Here is a 19,373-nt window from a genome sequence, read left to right on the forward strand (position 1 = left end):
GAGATTAATACATGAAAGATTTTACATAAACATTGTGTGGCACTCCGATGTCCAAAACGCACGTTTTGTGCTTTTTACAAGCGATGTCGGTCATTTTTTTTTTCATTCTATCTCCCGTCGGTCGGTCTCGCTCTGTCGGTCTCTCTCTGTCTTGTCTGTCCCCCTCTCACAGTCTGTCGGTCATTCTCCCCCCTCTCTCTTACTCACCGTTCGCCGATCACTGCTGCGGCACTGCACGGCATTCACACTGCTCCTGCGGCTTTTCTTCTTTTGAAAAAGCCGGCCGCTCATTAATCAATCTCGTATTCTCTGCTTTCCTGCTTTTCGGCGCTTATGATTGGTTGCAGTGAGACACGCCCCCACTCTGAGTGACAGGTGTCACACTGCACCCAATCACAGCAGCCGGTGTGTGTATACTGTGCAGTGAAATAAATAATTAAATAATTAAAAAAAACGGCGTGCGGTCCCCCCCAATTTTAATACCAGCCAGATAAAGCCATACGGCTGAAGGCTGGTATTCTCAGGATGGGGAGCGCCACGTTATGGGGAGCCCCCCACCCTAACAATATCAGCCAACAGCCGCCCAGAATTGCCGCATACATTATATGCGACAGTTCTGGGGCTGTACCCGGCTCTTCCCGATTTACCCTGGTGCGTTGGCAAATCGGGGTAATAAGGAGTTATTGGCAGCCCATAGCTGCCAATAAGTCCTAGATTAATCATGTCAGGCGTCTATGAGACACCCTCCATGATTAATCTGTAAATTACAGTTAAAAAACACACACACACGAAAAATCCTTTATTAGAAATAAAAAACAATAACAAAGTCCCTCATTACCAATTTATTAACCCCGACAAACCCTCCATGTCCGGTGTAATCCACGGTCCTCCAGCGTCGCGTCCAGCTCTGCTGCATGGAAGTGACAGGAGCTGCAGAATACACCGCCGCTCCGGTCACCTCCACGCAGCTAATGAGGTGAGTATAGCGATCAGCTGAGCTGTCACTGAGGTTACCTGGATGCAGCGGTGGCCGCGGGTAACCTCAGTGACAGCAGCTGATCGCGCTACTCACTGCCGCTCCGGTCAGCTCCATGCACCAACTGAGGTGAGAAGCGCGATCAGCTGCTGTCACTGAGGTTAATCGCGGCCACCGCTGGATCCAGCGGTGGCCGGGAGTTACCTGACTGACAGCAGCTGATCGCGCTTCTCACCTCAGTTGCTGTGTGAAGCTGACCGGAGCGGCAGTGAGTAGCGCGATCAGCTGCTGTCACTGAGGTTACCCGCGGCCACCGCTGGATCCAGGTAACCTCAGTGACAGCTCAGCTGATCGCTATACTCACCTCATTAGCTGCGTGGAGGTGACCGGAGCAGCGGTGTATTCTGCAGCTCCTGTCACTTCCATGCAGCAGAGCTGGACGCGACGCTGGAGGACCGTGGATTACACCGGACATGGAGGGTTTTGTTGTGGGTAATAAATTGGTGATGAGGGACTTTGTTATTGTTTTTTATTTCTAATAAAGGATTTTTCGGGTGTGTGTGTGTTTATTTACTGTAATTTACAGATTAATCATGGAGGGTGTCTCATAGACGCCTGACATGATTAATCTAGGACTTATTGGCAGCTATGGGCTGCCAATAACTCCTTATTACCCCGATTTGCCAACGCACCAGGGTAAATCGGGAAGAGCCGGGTACAGTCCCAGAACTGTCGCATATAATGTATGCGGCAATTCTGGGCGGCTGCTGACTGTTATTGTTAGGGTGGGGGGCTCCCCATAACGTGGCGCTCCCCATCCTGAGAATACCAGCCTTCAGCCGTATGGCTTTATCTGGCTGGTATTAAAATTGGGGTGACCGCACGCCGGTTTTTTTAATTATTTATTTATTTATTTTACTGCACAGTATAGACACGCCCACCGGCTGCTGTGATTGGGTGCAGTGTGACACCTGTCACTCAGCGTGGGGGCGTGTCTCACTGCAACCAATCATAGGCGCCTGTGGGCGTGGAAAGCAGGGAATATGAGATGGCTGTGTACAGAGCACAGCGCGCCGGCCGGTATAAAGGCTCGGTCACGCTGTGCAGGCCGGCCAATCACTGCAATTCCACAACTAACAGGGCTGTGGCATTGCAGTGGTCTGCCAGCCAATCCCTGCATGAGGGCTGGCTCTCAAAAGAGCGCCAACATGCAGAAATGAAGACCACGAGTAAAGCACGAGTATCGCGAAATTACTCGGTACCCGCCGAGTAGCCCGAGTACAGTGATACTCGTGCGAGTACCGAGTAGTAACAAGCATACTCGCTCATCACTAATAACAATATCATAGTATTGCTACACTGATGAAGTAACAATGTTTTGAACTTTTGACTTTCTCACCATCCACTACAGCTTCGAGGGTTCATTTTACAGACAATCAGCTTGGCTATTGCATATATAAATTTGACTTTTTTAAATCAGATTATTTTTCTTAAACATTTTTTACATACAAATTTAAAACACACACCTTACACACAACACAGAAAGGAACCCACCATATCACATTAGAACTAATATTACCGTGGGCTCCTTAGGGTCCGACATTATATATATAATATATATATATATATAATAATATATATATACATACACACACAGACATTATGTATATATATATATGTATTATATATATATATATATATATATATATATATATATATATATATATACACACATATACACACACTAGATAATATATGCTTCCCTATTTGTATTGAATTACTGAAATAAATTAACTTTTTGATGATTTTCTAATTTATTGAGATGCAGCTGTATATACAGAACTCTAGCCATACCAATCACAAGCAGGTCCTCTTCAGTAGTACCTGGTATAATACCCAACATACAGGTCTTTGACCTTTCCTCGCGTCTGCGCATTAAAATACTTTGATCTACCCTCAGCAGGGCAGATTAAAGTGCGCCTGTGCAGGACCGCAATGCCGGCTTGTATTGTGGTGTCGGGTCCACTTTTTACTTCTCAGTTTTTTACTTTATACAGAGCAGCATGGACACTTATATATACAGCATTCTAGAATGCAGTATAAGGCTATGTCCGCACGTTGCGTCGGTGTACCTGCAGTTTATTCTGCACGTTTTCCTTCCCTTGGTTTTTGACCAAATGGCTTTTGACCATTTTTTAGCGCTAAAAACGCATGCGTTTTTACCGCATTTTTGGTGCGTTTTTAGCGCTTTTTACCTGCGTTTTCACCTGCGTTTCTGCAGATGCGTTTTTGAGATCAAGACACTGAGAAATAAAGTTGAATTAGTCAAAAAGAATGAAAAAAGAGAAAAAAAGTATAAAATTAACTTTTAATAAAATTATATGGTAAATTATCAATTTTAATGTAATAATAGTGGTTATGCACATTTTAACAGAAAAATAGCTAAAGTTTATTATTTTTTTACATTTAAATTTTCGGTTATTGTGTGTGTGTAAAGGAACATTAGAACCCATTACTTTTTGGCCAGAAAAGCATGCGTTTTTGGAGCCAAAAACGCAGTTGAAAAGCAGGTAAAAAGCATGTAAAACGCAGGAATTGTGATTTTGGTTGCTTTTTGCCATTTCTCATTGACTCCAATGTTAAGGAAACGCTGCAGAAATGGCAAAAACAACTGACATGCTGCTTCTTTTTCAGCATGGTTTTTGACCACAAATATGCAAATTAAACGCTGCAGAAAAAAAAGCAAAGTGCAGACAGGATTTCTGCTTTTCCCATAGACTTTGCTGGAAAACAAAAACGCATGCCTTTTTGCCCAAAAACGCTGCTGCCAAAAACGCTGCAGAAACGCGGTAAAAAACGCAACGTGTGAACATAGCCTAACAGCTCACTGGTGGTGGCTGTAGCTCATAAGGAAAAAAAACCTGGTGACAGGTTCCCTTTAACCCCTTAACGACCACGGGCAGTAATATTACGTCCTAGCGGTCATAATGTTACTGCCCGTGGTCTGCCGCCAGCAGCATGCCACGATCGGCGCACTTCTCAGCTGATTTTCACAGAATCGTTATCTGCCCGTACCGTTGTCAATATGGGACAGCGCCATTATAATGGCGCTCGTGGTCAACTTTTACTTACCGCCCGATACCGGAAGTTCATTGATTAAAAATAGGGGTGGGGAGGGAAGGGGAGGTATTTGCCACAAGGCAGCAGGTGTGGAGATAAATAATGAGAAAATAAAGCACAAATGGCTAAAGCACATTGCATCACATTACCCACGTGGTGACATAGTGTAAATGGATGTAGAAAGAGTGAAAGGAGGTATGGATGGTAAATTACCTGAGCATGGGAGGAAGTGGAGAACCTGCCTGCACATGCGACGCCAAACCCCTAGGGGGACTAGTAAAATAAAAAAATAAAAAAAAACAAACCTAAAAGTTAAAATCACCCCCCTTTTGGCCCATTGAAAATTAAAGGGTTAAAAAAATAAAAAATATACACATATTTGGTATCGCCACGTTCAGAAATACCCGATCTATCAAAATATAAAATCAATTAATCTAATCAGTAAACGGCGTAGCGTCAAAAAAATTCCAAACGCCAAAATGACTTTTTTTGTCGCCACAACTTTTGTGCAAAATGCAATAACAGGCGATCAAAACAAAGCATCTGTGCAAAAATGGTACCGTTAAAAATGTCAGCTCCTGTTTAATGTTTGTTGGGGAGGGTTGGGAGGGGGGTAGAGGCTGGTTGTAACTTGTAAAACTTTAATAAAAACATTTAATTAAAAAAAAGTCAGCTCGAGACACAAAAAATAAGCCTTCACTGAGCCATAGATCCCGAAAAATGAGAACGCTATGGGTCACGGAATATGGCGTAAAACGTGCACCACTTTTTTTGAACAAACCTCCGAATTTTTTTAACCCCTTATATAAAAGTAAACCTATACATGTTTGGTGTCTACGAACTTGCACTGACCTGAGGCATCACACCCACACATCAGTTTTACCATATAGTGAACACAGTCAATAAAATATCTCAAAAACAATAGTGCTATTGCACTTTTTTTGCAATTCTTCTGCATTTGGATTTTTTTTGCCGTTTTCCAGTACACTATATGGTAAAACTTATGGTTTCATTTAAAAGTACAGCTTGTTCCGCAAAAAATGAGCCCTCACATGACCATAGTGACTGAAAAATAAAAAAGTTACGTCTCTGAGAAGAAGAATGGCGTAAGAAAAAAACGGAAAGCGAAAATATGGCCGGTCATGAAGGAGTTAAGCTACAGTTATAATGTAAATATAATATAATGTAAAGTTCTCGAAATGTAAACTATGTTCATATACAAGTATATACATGTATTATTTGGATACAATTTTTTTTTTATAACAAGTCAATCATAATTGTGTACATTTTTAATAATCATTTACTGCTCTAAATTATTTGCCCTTTCTTTTGAAGACTTTACTATAACTTGTATTTTTATTTTACATTTTGTCAATAAAACAATTAAAAAAAGAAAATGGCTACTTTCCTATGTGAGTTTTCAGATGTGTAAGAAGATTTGTTTTCCGATTAAAATATTTCCCACAATTTGAACATGAAAATGGCTTCTCCCGCGTGTGAGTTCTCCGATGTCTAATAAGAACAGAATTATCAGAAAAACATTTCCCACAATCTGAACATGAAAATGGCTTCTCCCCTGTGTGGGTTCTCTCATGTCTGACAAGATCTGATTTCAACTTAAAACATTTTCCACATTCTGAACATAAAAATTGTTTCTCCCTTGCGTGATTTTTCTGATGTCTAACGAGATTAGATTTCTCTGGAAAACATTTCCCACATTCTGAACATGAATATGGTTTCTCCCCTGTGTGACTTCTCTGATGTATAACAAGTCTTGATTCAGTACTGCAACATTTCCCACATTCTGAACATGAAAATGGTTTCTCTCCTGGGTGAGTTAAATGATGTCTAAGAAGACTGTATTTCTCTGTAAAACATTTTCCACATTTGAGACATGAAAATGACTTCTTTCCAGTGTGAGTTCTCTGATGTCTAACAAGGTGGTGTTTCAATGTAAAACATTTCCCACAATCTGAACATGAATATGGCTTCTGCCCTGTGTGAGTTCTCTGATGTCTAACAAGGAGCTGTTTCAGTGTAAAACATTTCCCACATTCTGAACATGAATATGGCTTCTGGCCTGCATGAATTCTCTGATGTACAATTAAAAGTGATTGAGATTTAAACAATTTCCCACATTTGGAGCATGGAAACGATTTGTTGCCTGAGTGACTTATGTGATGTGTAACAAGATTTGATTTCCCTCTAAAACATTTCCCACATTCTGAACATGAAAAAGGCTTCTCTCCTGTGTGAACTCTCTGATGTTTAACAAGATATGATTTTTGGTTAAAACACCTCCCACATTCTGAGCAAGAAAATTGCTTATCTCCTGTGTGAATTTTCTGATGCCTAAAAAGATTTGATTTCTCTCTAAAACATTTACCACATTCTGAACATGAAAATGGCTTATCTCTTGTGTGAATTCTCTGATGTTTTACAAGATATTTTTTCTTTGTAAAACACTTTCCACATTCTAAACACGAAAATGACTTTTCCCCTGTGTGCGTTTTCTGATGTTTAACAAGATTGCATTTCTCTCTATAATGTTTTCCACATTCTGAACATGTGCGAGTTCTTTGATGATAAACAAGATTTGCCTTCCGATTAAAACATTTCCCACATTCTGAACATGAAAATAGCTTATTCACTGCATGAATTCTCTGATGTACAATTAAAACTGATTGTTGTTTAAATGATTTCCCACATTTGGAGCAAGAAAATGGCTCCTCACCTGTGTGAATTCTGTGATGAATTACAAGTTTAGATTTCTCACTATAACGTTTCCCACATTCTGAACATGAATATGGTTTCTCCCCTGTGTGAATCTTGTAATGTCTAAGAAGACTAGCTTTCCTATTAAAACATTTCCCACACTCTGAACATGAAAATGGCTTCTCCCCTGTGTGTATTTTCTGATGTTTCATAAAACTTGATTTGTATCTAAAACATTTCCCACATTCTGAGCATAAAAATGGCATCTCCCCTGTGTGAATTCTGTAATGCATTACAAGTTTGTATTTCTCATTATAATGTTTCCCACATTCTGAACATGAATATGGTTTATCCCCTGTGTGAATTCTTTGATGGGATAGAAGTCTCAATTTAGAATTGTAACATTTACCACATTCTGAACATGAATATGGTTTCTCCCCTGTGTGAATCTTGTAATGTCTAAGAAGACTAGCTTTCCTATTAAAACATTTCCCACACTCTGAACATGAAAATGGCTTCTCCCCTGTGTGTATTTTCTGATGTTTCATAAAACTTGATTTGTATCTAAAACATTTCCCACATTCTGAGCATAAAAATGGCATCTCCCCTGTGTGAATTCTGTAATGCATTACAAGTTTGTATTTCTCATTATAATGTTTCCCACATTCTGAACATGAATATGGTTTATCCCCTGTGTGAATTTTTTGATGGGATAGAAGTCTCGTTTTAGAATTGTAACATTTACCACATTCTGAACATGAAAATGGTTTCTCCACTTTGTAAGCTATTTCATGTTCAACAGCCCTTCTATGACTTTTGTTTTTCATATTTGTCTTTGATGAAGCAGAAGAAAGGACATGTTGAAACGGATCAGATAATAGAGTTTTTCTGAGAGGGGCTTGAGGTGTATCTGGTATAATGTTCTGGTATACATGTTCTTCACAAGTATTTGGTGTGATACCAAAACTATCTGCTGATAAATCTGAGAATATCAGACGTCCCTCTTCACTCCTGGTACAGTTATCTGCCAGGAATAAAAATTATTTTATTATTTTTCAGTAACCTTGCATTGGAATTATATTACTATTTATATTATTATATACTTTATAACATTTCCATGCAAACTGCAATACAATTAGATTGTTGACAGACTAATGGCCCCATTACACGCTACGATTTATCTGACGATATGTCGTCGGGGTCACAGTTTTCGTAACGCACTTCCGTCATAGTTAGCGACGTTGTTGCGTGTGACACCTACGAGCGACTCCGAACGATCTTAAAAATAGCGAAAATTGTTGATCGTTGACACTTCGTTCAGTTTCAAAATATTGTTCGTCGTTTAGAATGCAGCAGACATATTGCTACGTTTGTCCCCCTGCCAACGACGAACATCGTTAGTGTGTCCGTCATCAGTGACGCGGACGTGTCGTTACGAGCAATGCTCCCCGCCTCCTCCGCTCAGATTGGTGGTCCCAACTGCATTCTGATTTGGCAGCCATGGTTGATTATGCGGGCACAAAGTTTCATTGAAGTCCTTTGTGGCTGCCCGCGGTCCTGTGTGCGTTTCATTACAGAGATCTGCTGTGATGTGTGTGTTATTTCATTTTTGTCTAATATCTTTTGTCCTGGTTGATTGCAACTTTTGAGTAGATTCATATTTGTTTTAAAATGAATTTTAGACCTTGTGTTTGTGCATACTTCCGGAGTTAAAAAACACTGAGCCCTATCCTGCATTGTTCACATGTTTATACACCTGTGAGCACATGTTGGCCGCATGTGTTTGTTTTTTGTTTTTTTTTTTAGTTTAAAAAAAAACAAACCCAAACATATCTTGGAGAACAGAGAAAGGCGTAAAGAATGCCACACACACACACAAAACATATCACGCGTGCGGCATCGGTGGTTGCGTCACATGGGGCAGCCGCAGAAGCGGCCTTTTATTTCGCAGACAAACAATCACTTAACAGAAAACCGGAGGAGATTCTGACAGTATGGAAGTTGGGGTGTGGAGAGGGCGAGGCAATCACACGCCAGGGTGTATGCTATGGACAATTATACGCCTCTGTCGTTGCCAGAATCGTTGGGAAGAATGCTGTGTGACGGTGTTCACACGACCTCCTTGGTCAAACAATATATCACTGAACGATGTAGCGTCGTTTGTGAGATGGGTACGTGTGACCGCTACAAAATGACCTATGAGTGATCTCGGTAAATCGTAGCAACGATCTGGGCGTGTCACATCGCTAACGAGATCGCTAGAGATATCGTTGTGTGTGAAGTGGCCTTTAGTCTGAGTTCACATGTCCTGTAATCATCCGATAGAATGGATTATGCAGAGATCTTTTGTGAAAAAAGTTGTGCAAACACAACTTTTTTGTCCATTGTTAAATAACTGAAGTCTGTCGGATCTGTTTTTTTAACATGCGAGTCTGTGGAGAACAGATCTCTTAACGGATTGCTATTTAGTCATCTGTTTTTCTTGCATTTGTGAAGGGTCCAATTTCTTTCTTACAGGATCCTTTTCAAATGGAAGATACATAGCAATCCGTTAATGGATCCATTCTCCGTAGACTGCCATATTAAAAATACGGATCTGGCAGACATCAGTTATTAACAACGGACAAACAAAGTTGTGTTTGCACAACTTTTTTCCTAACGGATCTCTGGAAGATCTGTTCTAACGGATGATGACATGACATGTGAACTCAGCCTAAGAGATTAACCCTATTATATCAGTGGTCCAATGTTCTTTTTGCTTTGTTCTACATTTTGTTTTGTATTAACCAGTCTTATAGTCTCATATTCAAGGTTTCATATTTGATCTAATAGTGTCTTATCTTATATTCCATGTTTTGAAAAAAACGTTACGGATAGTATAATGCAAAAGGCAGGATAAATAAAAGTTATTTCTCAGAAGGAGTTGGCAAGTAGAAATTTCCAGTGGAAACTACATTGGTCTGTAAATGGTATAAGAGAACTACTTTGACTTTATGTCAGAGAAAAACAGCTACACCACCACTAAAGAGTGACTGATAGATTATAATGTTAGGCCACCAGGTTATGTCATTTAAAATTTTCACTTCTCTATTGTAGCTATCTTTTCAGTTTGGGTTTCACTATGTCTGTCATTAATCAATTTCAGTTACATGCTCAGAGGAGACTCATAAAAAGGGGTCTATAAATCAGTTTTATAAGGTGATTCCATTACAGACATTTTCTGACAGATGCAAGCACTATAGCTAAGAGCAAAGCCCATTGGAGCAGATTGGTCATGTACTCATAAGCCATGGTGTCAAGACAAGCACTCCACTAGTTCTCACCAATTTGTCAGTGAGAAAACAAAGATACCCCATTACTGTCACCAACAGAGACCGATACTACCGATCATGTGATGGATGAGGCAATGGATACTATTGCCACTAGGCAGGTGATCGGCCGCTCTCACATTGAATAGGATATACACATCAGGTTCCATCCTTGATCAGCAACCGACCAGAGAAAATCCAAAACTTCAGAATATATATATATATATATATATATATATATTATATATACAGTGCCTACAAGTAGTATTCAACCCCCTGCAGATTTAGCAGGTTTGATAAGATGCAAATAAGTTAGAGCCTGCAAACTTCAAACAAGAGCAGGATTTATTAACAGATGCATAAATCTTACAAACCAACAAGTTATGTTGCTCAGTTAAATTTTAATAAATTTTCAACATAAAAGTGTGGGTCAATTATTATTCAACCCCTAGGTTTAATATTTTGTGGAATAACCCTTGTTTGCAATTACAGCTAATAATCGTCTTTTATAAGACCTGATCAGGCCGGCACAGGTCCCTGGAGTTATCTTGGCCCACTCCTCCATGCAGATCTTCTCCAAGTTATCTAGGTTCTTTGGGTGTCTCATGTGGACTTTAATCTTGAGCTCCTTCCACAAGTTTTCAATTGGGTTAAGGTCAGGAGACTGACTAGGCCACTGCAGCACCTTGATTTTTTCCCTCTTGAACCAGGCCTTGGTTTTCTTGGCTGTGTGCTTTGCGTCGTTGTCTTGTTGGAAGATGAAATGACGACCCATCTTAAGATCCTTGATGGAGAAGCGGAGGTTCTTGGCCAAAATCTCCAGGTAGGCTGTGCTATCCATCTTCCCATGGATGCGGACCAGATGGCCTGGCCCCTTGGCTGAGAAACAGCCCCACAGCATGATGCTGCCACCACCATGCTTGACTGTAGGGATGGTATTCTTGGGGTCGTATGCAGTGCCATCCAGTCTCCAAACGTCACGTGTGGGGTTGGCACCAAAGATCTCGATCTTGGTCTCATCAGACCAGAGAACCTTGAACCAGTCTGTCTCAGAGTCCTCCAAGTGATCATGAGCAAACTGTAGACGAGCCTTGACATGACGCTTTGAAAGTAAAGGTACCTTACAGGCTCGTCTGGAACGGAGACCATTGCGGTGGAGTACGTTACTTAAGGTATTGACTGAAACCAATGTCCCCACTGCCATGAGATCTTCCCGGAACTCCTTCCTTGTTGTCCTTGGGTTAGCTTTGACTCTTCGGACAAGCCTGGCCTCGGCACGGGTGGAAACTTTCAAAGGCTGTCCAGGCCGTGGAAGGCTAACAGTAGTTCCATAAGCCTTCCACTTCCGGATGATGCTCCCAACAGTGGAGACAGGTAGGCCCAACTCCTTGGAAAGGGTTTTGTACCCCTTGCCAGCCTTGTGACCCTCCACGATCTTGTCTCTGATGGCCTTGGAATGCTCCTTTTGTCTTTCCCATGTTGACCAAGTATGAGTGCTGTTCACAAGTTTGGGGAGGGTCTTAATTAGTCAGAAAAGGCTGGAAAAAGAGATAATTAATCCAAACATGTGAAGCTCATTGTTCTTTGTGCCTGAAATACTTCTTAATACTTTAGGGGAACCAAACAGAATTCTGGTGGTTTGAGGGGTTGAATAATAAATGACCCTCTGAATAAACTTTTCACAATTTAAAAAAAAAAAAAATTAACATTCTTTTTTGCTGCAGTGCATTTCACACTTCCAGGCTGATCTACAGTCCAAATGTCACAATGCCAAATTAATTCCGAATGTGTAAACCTGCTAAATCTGCAGGGGGTTGAATACTACTTGTAGGCACTGTATATACACATACATACACACACACATACATATATACACATACATATGTGTATATATATGTATACACACACACACGCACACACAAACACTTTGGTCACCACCGCCAAGCTCCCACAATAGCCAAAGAAAACCAGCTGCCACCACCAGTCGTTTATTGCTGGCACCCACTACTGGTAATACTGGGACTCATGAGACTCTAGTGAGGGGGGTGCTTTATATTTATAGAGCAAGAGGAATGAAGATATTAATTTTATATATTTAATCCAACAATTAGGCAGTGCTTATAAAAGTATACAAAATATATTACAAAAGGGACTAGATACTGTATATACAGTCACATAACCATACAATCCTTAACCAAGAATCTGCACAAACATTAGTGCATGCCCTTTATTATCTCCTGCCTGGACTACTGCAACCTCCTGCTCTGTCGCCTCCCCTGTAACATTCGCGCACCCCTACAATCTATCCTTAACTCTGCTTCCCGACTAATCCACCTGTCCCCCCACTAATCTCCAGCCTCTTCACTCTGCCAATCCCTTCAATGGCTTCCCATTGCCCAATGACTCCAGTTCAAAACCCTAAACATGACATACAAAGCCATCCACAACTGTCTCCTCCATACATCTGTGACCAAGTCTCCCGATACATACCTGTACGCAATCTCTGATCTTCAAAAGATCACCTTCTCTCCTGCCCTCTTATCTCCTCTTCCTACAATCGCATACAAGATTTCTCCTGTGCAGCCCCCATACAATGGAACTCTCTCCCAACACATCAGACTTTCACCTACCATGGAAATCTTCAAAAGGAACCTGAAGACCCACCTCTTCTGACAAGCATACAACCTGCAATAAACCTCAGTCCGCTATAGCACTGTATGACCATCTCTACCCTCACCTACTGTATCCTCACCCATCCCTTGTAGACTGTGAGCCTTCGCAGGCAAGGTCCTCTTTCTAACTGTACCAGTTTGTGCCCTGTATTGTTCAAGACTATTGTACATGCCCCTATTATGTATACCCCTTTTCACATGTAAAGCGCCATGGAATAAATGGTGCTTTAATAATAATAAATAATAATAATAATAATACCATAAAAATAAAAGAGATAAACAATAGAAAGTTACTAGACCTGTTTTCATAAGAATGGTGTAGATCAGGAGTCTCAAATACGCGGCCCGCATGCGGCCCCTCAGGGTAGTTTGTGCGCCCCCCAGGCCCGTGCCCCTGTTCACTATCGCGGCAGGTGCAGGGGCCGCAGCCACTGTCTGCACTTTATGTCAGATGAATGTGTTGCTGGTGGTGCGCTCTCACGCCGGCAATACAATCATCCGACATAAATCACTGACAGTGATACTGCACCTGCCGCGATAGTGAACGGGGGCACGGGCCTGGGGGCCGCACGAAGCAGAGATGAGGCAGCTGACGGAGCGCGGGACAGGTGAGAAGAATGGTTTGTGTGTGTGTGTGTGTGTGTGTGTGTGTTGGACGTTAACCCCTTAGCGACCTATGACGTACTGGGTACGTTATGGCTCCCTGGTACTTAAGGACCCATGACGTACCCAGTACGTCATGGCGAAATCGCAGCCCCGGTGGCTACGATCGCTGCAAAATAATACCTTAGATTCGGGGAGGAGGGGACCTCAGGAGGAATGGTGTCTCCTCCCCGGAGCTATGGAGGCTGTGATTGGCTGACGAACGCCGCTCAGCCAATCACAGCCACTAATGTTTCAGCCATTGAAAATCGCTGAAACATTGAAATCCAGCCAAGATCAGTGCAGCTGTAGCCCTGATCATTGGCTGGAGCTGGGTGACCTGTGTTTCACCCGTCCCCAGCTCTGATTGGAGAGACCGGCCTTGTGACCGATCTCTCCAATCACTGTGGATCTGGGGCCGCAGACCACTCCCCTCAGCTTCACTCCGGCGTCTGTGGAAGGTGAGGGGAGCTGCTGACCCATTACTACAGGGTGGGGACAAAGTGCGCACATTACTATGAGATGGGGATAAGGCTGGGGACATTACTATAGGATTGGGACATTACAAGGATGGGCACAATACTATTGGATGGGGACATTATTACTATAGTATGGGGACATTACTATAGGATGGGGACATTGCTACAGGGGACAAGGATTGGGGAACATTACTATAAGATGGGGGACAAAGATGGACACATTACTATAGATTGGGGACATTACTATAGGATGGGGACAAGGATGAACACATTACTATAACATGGGGACAAAGATGAACACATTACTACAAAATGGGGACAAGGATGGGGAACATTACTTTAGGATGGGGACAAGGATGAGAACATTACTGTGGGATGGGGACTGGATGGGCACATTACTGTGGGATGGGGACTAGGATGGGCACATTACTGTGGGATGGGGCACAATACTACAAGGGGACAAGGATGGGCATGTTACAACAATATGGAGAGCATTACTAAAAGATGTTGGTGAAAATCTCTATATAGTACTAATTATAACACTATTAGTTACAGGAAAGGAATAAAATGTAAAACCAAAAAAAATGTTTATATTTAAACAAAGAATGTGCACGTTTGCTATAATGAACAAGTGAAAATGTTCAAAATCAGTGATCCCAAGGTGTGTAAAAAACAATAAAATATATTATATATGGTACCAATAAAAATGTCACTTTTTCCTACAAAGAATGCGGCCCCCCAAATTATTTTTTTCCTCTGTGCAGCCCATACACCCAGCCGAGTTTGAGACCCCTGGTGTAGATCTTACGATGGTGAGCAATCCATTCAGAAAATGGCACAGTCCATACAACACATTGTATCTCCCAGGACTTTAAGTACAGTGAAGCCTGTGGGTGACTGGTAATGATTCAGCCTTACATATCAGAGGTCACCGACACTAACAAGCTTCAAAAGTATATTCAGAGACATCCATTGAGCAGGGTGACCTGTGATGGGCCGGACTAGAAATAGTTATCTCCTCTGTAGCAGCTCAGAAATGTTCAATGGATACAGTGAACCAATGTGAAGTTTTTGAAAAAATTTTGTGATTTTTGGCATTTTCATGCCAGTCTCAGTCAGCTCCGCCAATGTGGGTGCAGCAATGAAAAAGGCCTGGTGGTGTCTGCCAAATGAATCACAAGTTGTATAACTGCAGTGGCATAACTTACTCCCATCAGAGATGTTGCTCCAGTCCATCCCTAACTTGAGTACAATTTCTGGCAAGGAGCAGAAAAGCACCCACCACTGAGAAAATGTGCCGAATTCACCAAGTGTCTAGCACATCTATATCTTACCATATCATACCCCTTCATTACTACTAGTGTGCACAATGCCAGTCCCTAAATTTTAAAGCATAAACTACGCATAAAATGTTCCATGAGAACACAACCCAAAAAATATTGAACATCTAGGTATAATTATTCTACAATCCAGTGACTAAAGGCTACTTTACACACTGCGATATTGGTCCCGATATCGCTAGTGTGGGTACCCGCCCCCATCTGTTGCGCGACACAGGCAAATCGCTGCCCGTGTCGCACAACAGCCGTCACACATACTTACCTGTCCGGCGACGTCGCTGTGACGGGCGAACCGCCTCCTTTCTAAGGGAGCGGTCCGTGCGGCGTCACAGCGACGTCACTGAAGCGTCACTGAACCGCCGCCCAATAGCAGCGGAGGGGCGGAGATGAGCGGGACGTAACATCCCGCCCACCTCCTTCCTTCCGCATAGCGGCCGGGAGGCAGGTAAGGGGAGCTTCCTCGTTCCTGCGGCGTCACACGCAGCGATGTGTGCTGCAGCAGGAACGAGGAACAACTTCGTTACTGCTGCAGTAACGATTTTTGAGAATGGACCCCCGTGTCGCCGATTAGCGATTTTGCACGTTTTTGCAACGATGCAAAATCGCTTATCGGTGTCACACGCAACGGCATCGCTAATGCGGCCGGATGTGCGTCACAAATTCCGTGACCCTAACGACTCCGCATTAGCGATGTCGCAGCGTGTAAAGCCCGCTTGAGTAGAACCTGTGACTTCTCTGCATTTTTTTTTTTATTAAAATGTTTTTATTAAAGTTTTACAAGTTACAACCAAATAAACATTGGAGGCTACCCAGCCTCTACCCCCCCTCCCAACACTCCCCTCCCCTTCCCAACAAACATTAAACAAACAGACTTGTAGAAAGGAGAGATAATGTCAAATCTGCAGCTCCACACATTCCTAGACACAAGTTCTTAAGGTACCTTCACACTTTAGCGATGCAGCAGCGATCCGACCAGCGATCTGACCTGGTCAGGATCGCTGCTGCATCGCTACATGGTCGCTGGTGAGCTGTCAAACAGGCAGATCTCACCAGCGACCAGTGACCAGCCCCCAGCCAGCAGCGACGTGCAAGCGACGCTGCGCTTGCACGGAGCCGGCGTCTGGAAGCTGCGGACACTGGTAACTAAGGTAAACATCGGGTATGGTTACCCGATGTTTACCTTAGTTACCAGCTCACACCGCTTAACTTAGCGTGTGCAGGGAGCAGGAGCCGGCACTGGCAGCGTGAGAGCTGCGGAGGCTGGTAACGAAGGTAAATATGGGGTAACCACCTTGGTTACCCGATGTTTACCTTGGTTACAGCTTACCGCAGGCTGTCAGACGCCGGCTCCTGCTCCCTGCACATTCAGGATTGTTGCTCTCTCGCTGTCACACACAGCGATGTGTGCTTATTAGCGGGAGAGCAACAATAAAAAAACGAACCAGGGCTGTGTGTAACGAGCAGCGATCTCACAGCAGGGGCCAGATCGCTGCTCAGTGTCACACACAGCGAGATCGCTAATGAGGTCACAAAAAACGTGACTCAGCAGCGATCTCAGTAGCGATCTCGCTGTGTGTGAAGTACCCCTTAAGTACCATTATTACATTTATCAATTAATCCAATTAGACTTTTGGTTTTCTTTGAGTTTTTGCTTTTTTTGGCATTGTACACATTTAAATGTCATTTTTGATGAAGAATCTAACCTGTTCCCATACTACTCTCTTCTCCCCAAACCTCCGCCATCATTATAGATAAGTTCTGCAGAAATTTCTAGCCCTTTTCCCCTTGTTATCAATTTAGAGTAAGCCCAATCTAAACCTAATCAGTTCCCTCGAAGCCAACCCTGACCCATCTATCCATCGTGCCCATATTTTTTCAAATTTGATGACGCCATTTCTTTTCCGATTATATACTTTTCTCCACATTTATCACCCAATTAACTTTTTTGACATATTCAAATATTGTAGTACTGTAGTCCGAGATCCAGTGTTGAGCGATTAATTTCCTGGCAATATATAATAGTCTAGATACGGCCACTTTGCCCTCCTCCTCCAAAGGTAAATCCTCCACGTATCCCAGAATACATACAAAGGGAGTTAAGCTCGTCTCTACCATATATACTCTATTGATTATCTCTGTCACCTCTCTCCAGTAATGTTCAATATCAGGACACGACCACATCATATGTAATAGATCTGTGGAACATATTTTGCATCGCGGGCAGAAGGGGTCAGTTCTAACTCCAAAATCAAACAGGAATCTAGGAGTGCGATATACTTGGTGAATAACGTACAGGTGTGACAGTCTGTATGCCTCCCCCAATGATAGACTAGGAATTCTTTCTAAAATTTCTACCCATTGGTTGTCCTCAATAGGTCCTATAGCTCGTTCGCATTTTTCTGTTACGTTTACTGGACAATTCCGTTGCACCAAATATAATAGATCCCAATATAAACGAGAGATCACTCCCGCTGAGCCTCTAGAGGTTGCTATGCGTTGCATGACTTTGTTCTGCTCCAATGCTCTACCCGTAATAGAGGTTTCTGCCTGATAGGCATGTCTCAGTTGCAAGTACTTATAAAACTCCGAATTTTGGATCCCAAACTCCGCTTGCAACTGAGGGAAGCCTCTGAGTTGGCCCCCCTCCACAATATGTGTGAATCTATTTATCCCTCTCAAAGCCCAGCTCCCAAACATCTCTACACTTCTCTGCATTTAGTGGTCACTACTCACCTGTGCGGTTATCTGTAGGAATCTCCTCTTTACACCGCTCATCACCCCTCACATATGTCTCTGTAGTATTAATATGGGTCAGATCTTCACCCTGAAAATAATATTGTAATAATCACAGCCAGATGGAGAAGTTTGGTGAAATGATTTTGAAAAACAATAAAAGATTAAACAAAATTCAATCTATTGGGTTCTTTTTCCAATCAGCAGTCTCCATAACCAGAAAATTGTGAGAAGATCCAGACAACATCTAATGTCTATGGTCAGCTTTATCCTGTCATCTCCACCAAGTATAAACCATACACTGAGTGGCCACATTATTACAGACACCCATCTAATAGCACATTGGGCCTGTACTGTATATATATACACAATAGACTAACTGTAGTGCACGTTTCCTATGTGGAGCTCTGTAGAGTGAGGTTATGGTGTCGCACCCAGGAATATGGGGTACTCAGTCACGGGCAGTGTAGGTCTTGGGGAAGTCACGGTAGTGGCCGTTAACCGGTTCCGTGCCCTGGGCCCTTTTTGTAAAGGGATAGTTAAAGGGGGAGAATAAGGTAATGTTCACATGTGATGCCACTTGCGGTGTTGCAGCTAAGTGTAGGGAGCCGCCGCTGCAGGATGTCACTACTGGGGATGGTGTTATTTGCAGCTTAGTTGGTAGGCACTCCGCAAGCAGGGCCAGGCCCCAGTGGATAAGTGTTGTGACGGTTGCTAGAAGAAGGGAGTCCACACCAAAGTTCAGTGCAACTGGTTTTACTCACAGCAAGCAGGTACCTCTAGGTCCCCTTCGTTCCAGTGCCAGTTTGGTTCTCTGGTATCTTCTTCCCCTGCACCTGTTTTTGGTAAGTGGTATGGAACAACTGGGGGTCCCCGTCCTGTGGTTTGTCCACTTCTGTCCTCCTGACGGTAGCGTGAACCCTGTGGGGATGAAGTCTCTGCTTCTGTCCCCAGCTCTCCCTTTGCTACTGAGTCTTCGGATTCTTAGGGTCAGCAAGGTTCTTGATGGTCTCCATGCTGTGCAGGGGTTAACAGGTCGGCATAGTTTCGGGAGTACTCCACCAGCAACCACTTCTCCTGGGTACCAGGTCACCGTTAACCCGCGCCAGAACGTCACTTCACGTCCACCTTCACACACACACTACTCACTACTACTGTCCAAAGTCTGCCCCTCCCACTTGGTCAACTAGTGGACTGGTCTGGCTCCACCTCCAGGCGGCCATCCATTGGTCCCACCCTAGCTATGTACCATTGTATGGGGTATTGTTGGAGAAAAACTGGGGTTACCTGGGTTTTTGGTGTTACCGGCACTGGATCTCAGGGTCCCTAAGGGGGTAGGACCTGCATCCTTGTGGGGATGCAGAACCTTGTAGCACCCTGAGGCGTTC

General features: G+C 43.0%; 1 pseudogene; it reads right to left on the reverse strand.

The window, feature by feature from the left end:
- Positions 1 to 19,373, reverse strand: part of LOC142311999 (uncharacterized) — a 67,996-nt pseudogene that overhangs the window by 40,652 nt on the left and 7,971 nt on the right.

This window comes from Anomaloglossus baeobatrachus, chromosome 5 (assembly GCF_048569485.1).
Source record: "Anomaloglossus baeobatrachus isolate aAnoBae1 chromosome 5, aAnoBae1.hap1, whole genome shotgun sequence".
Taxonomy (NCBI): domain Eukaryota; kingdom Metazoa; phylum Chordata; class Amphibia; order Anura; family Aromobatidae; genus Anomaloglossus; species Anomaloglossus baeobatrachus.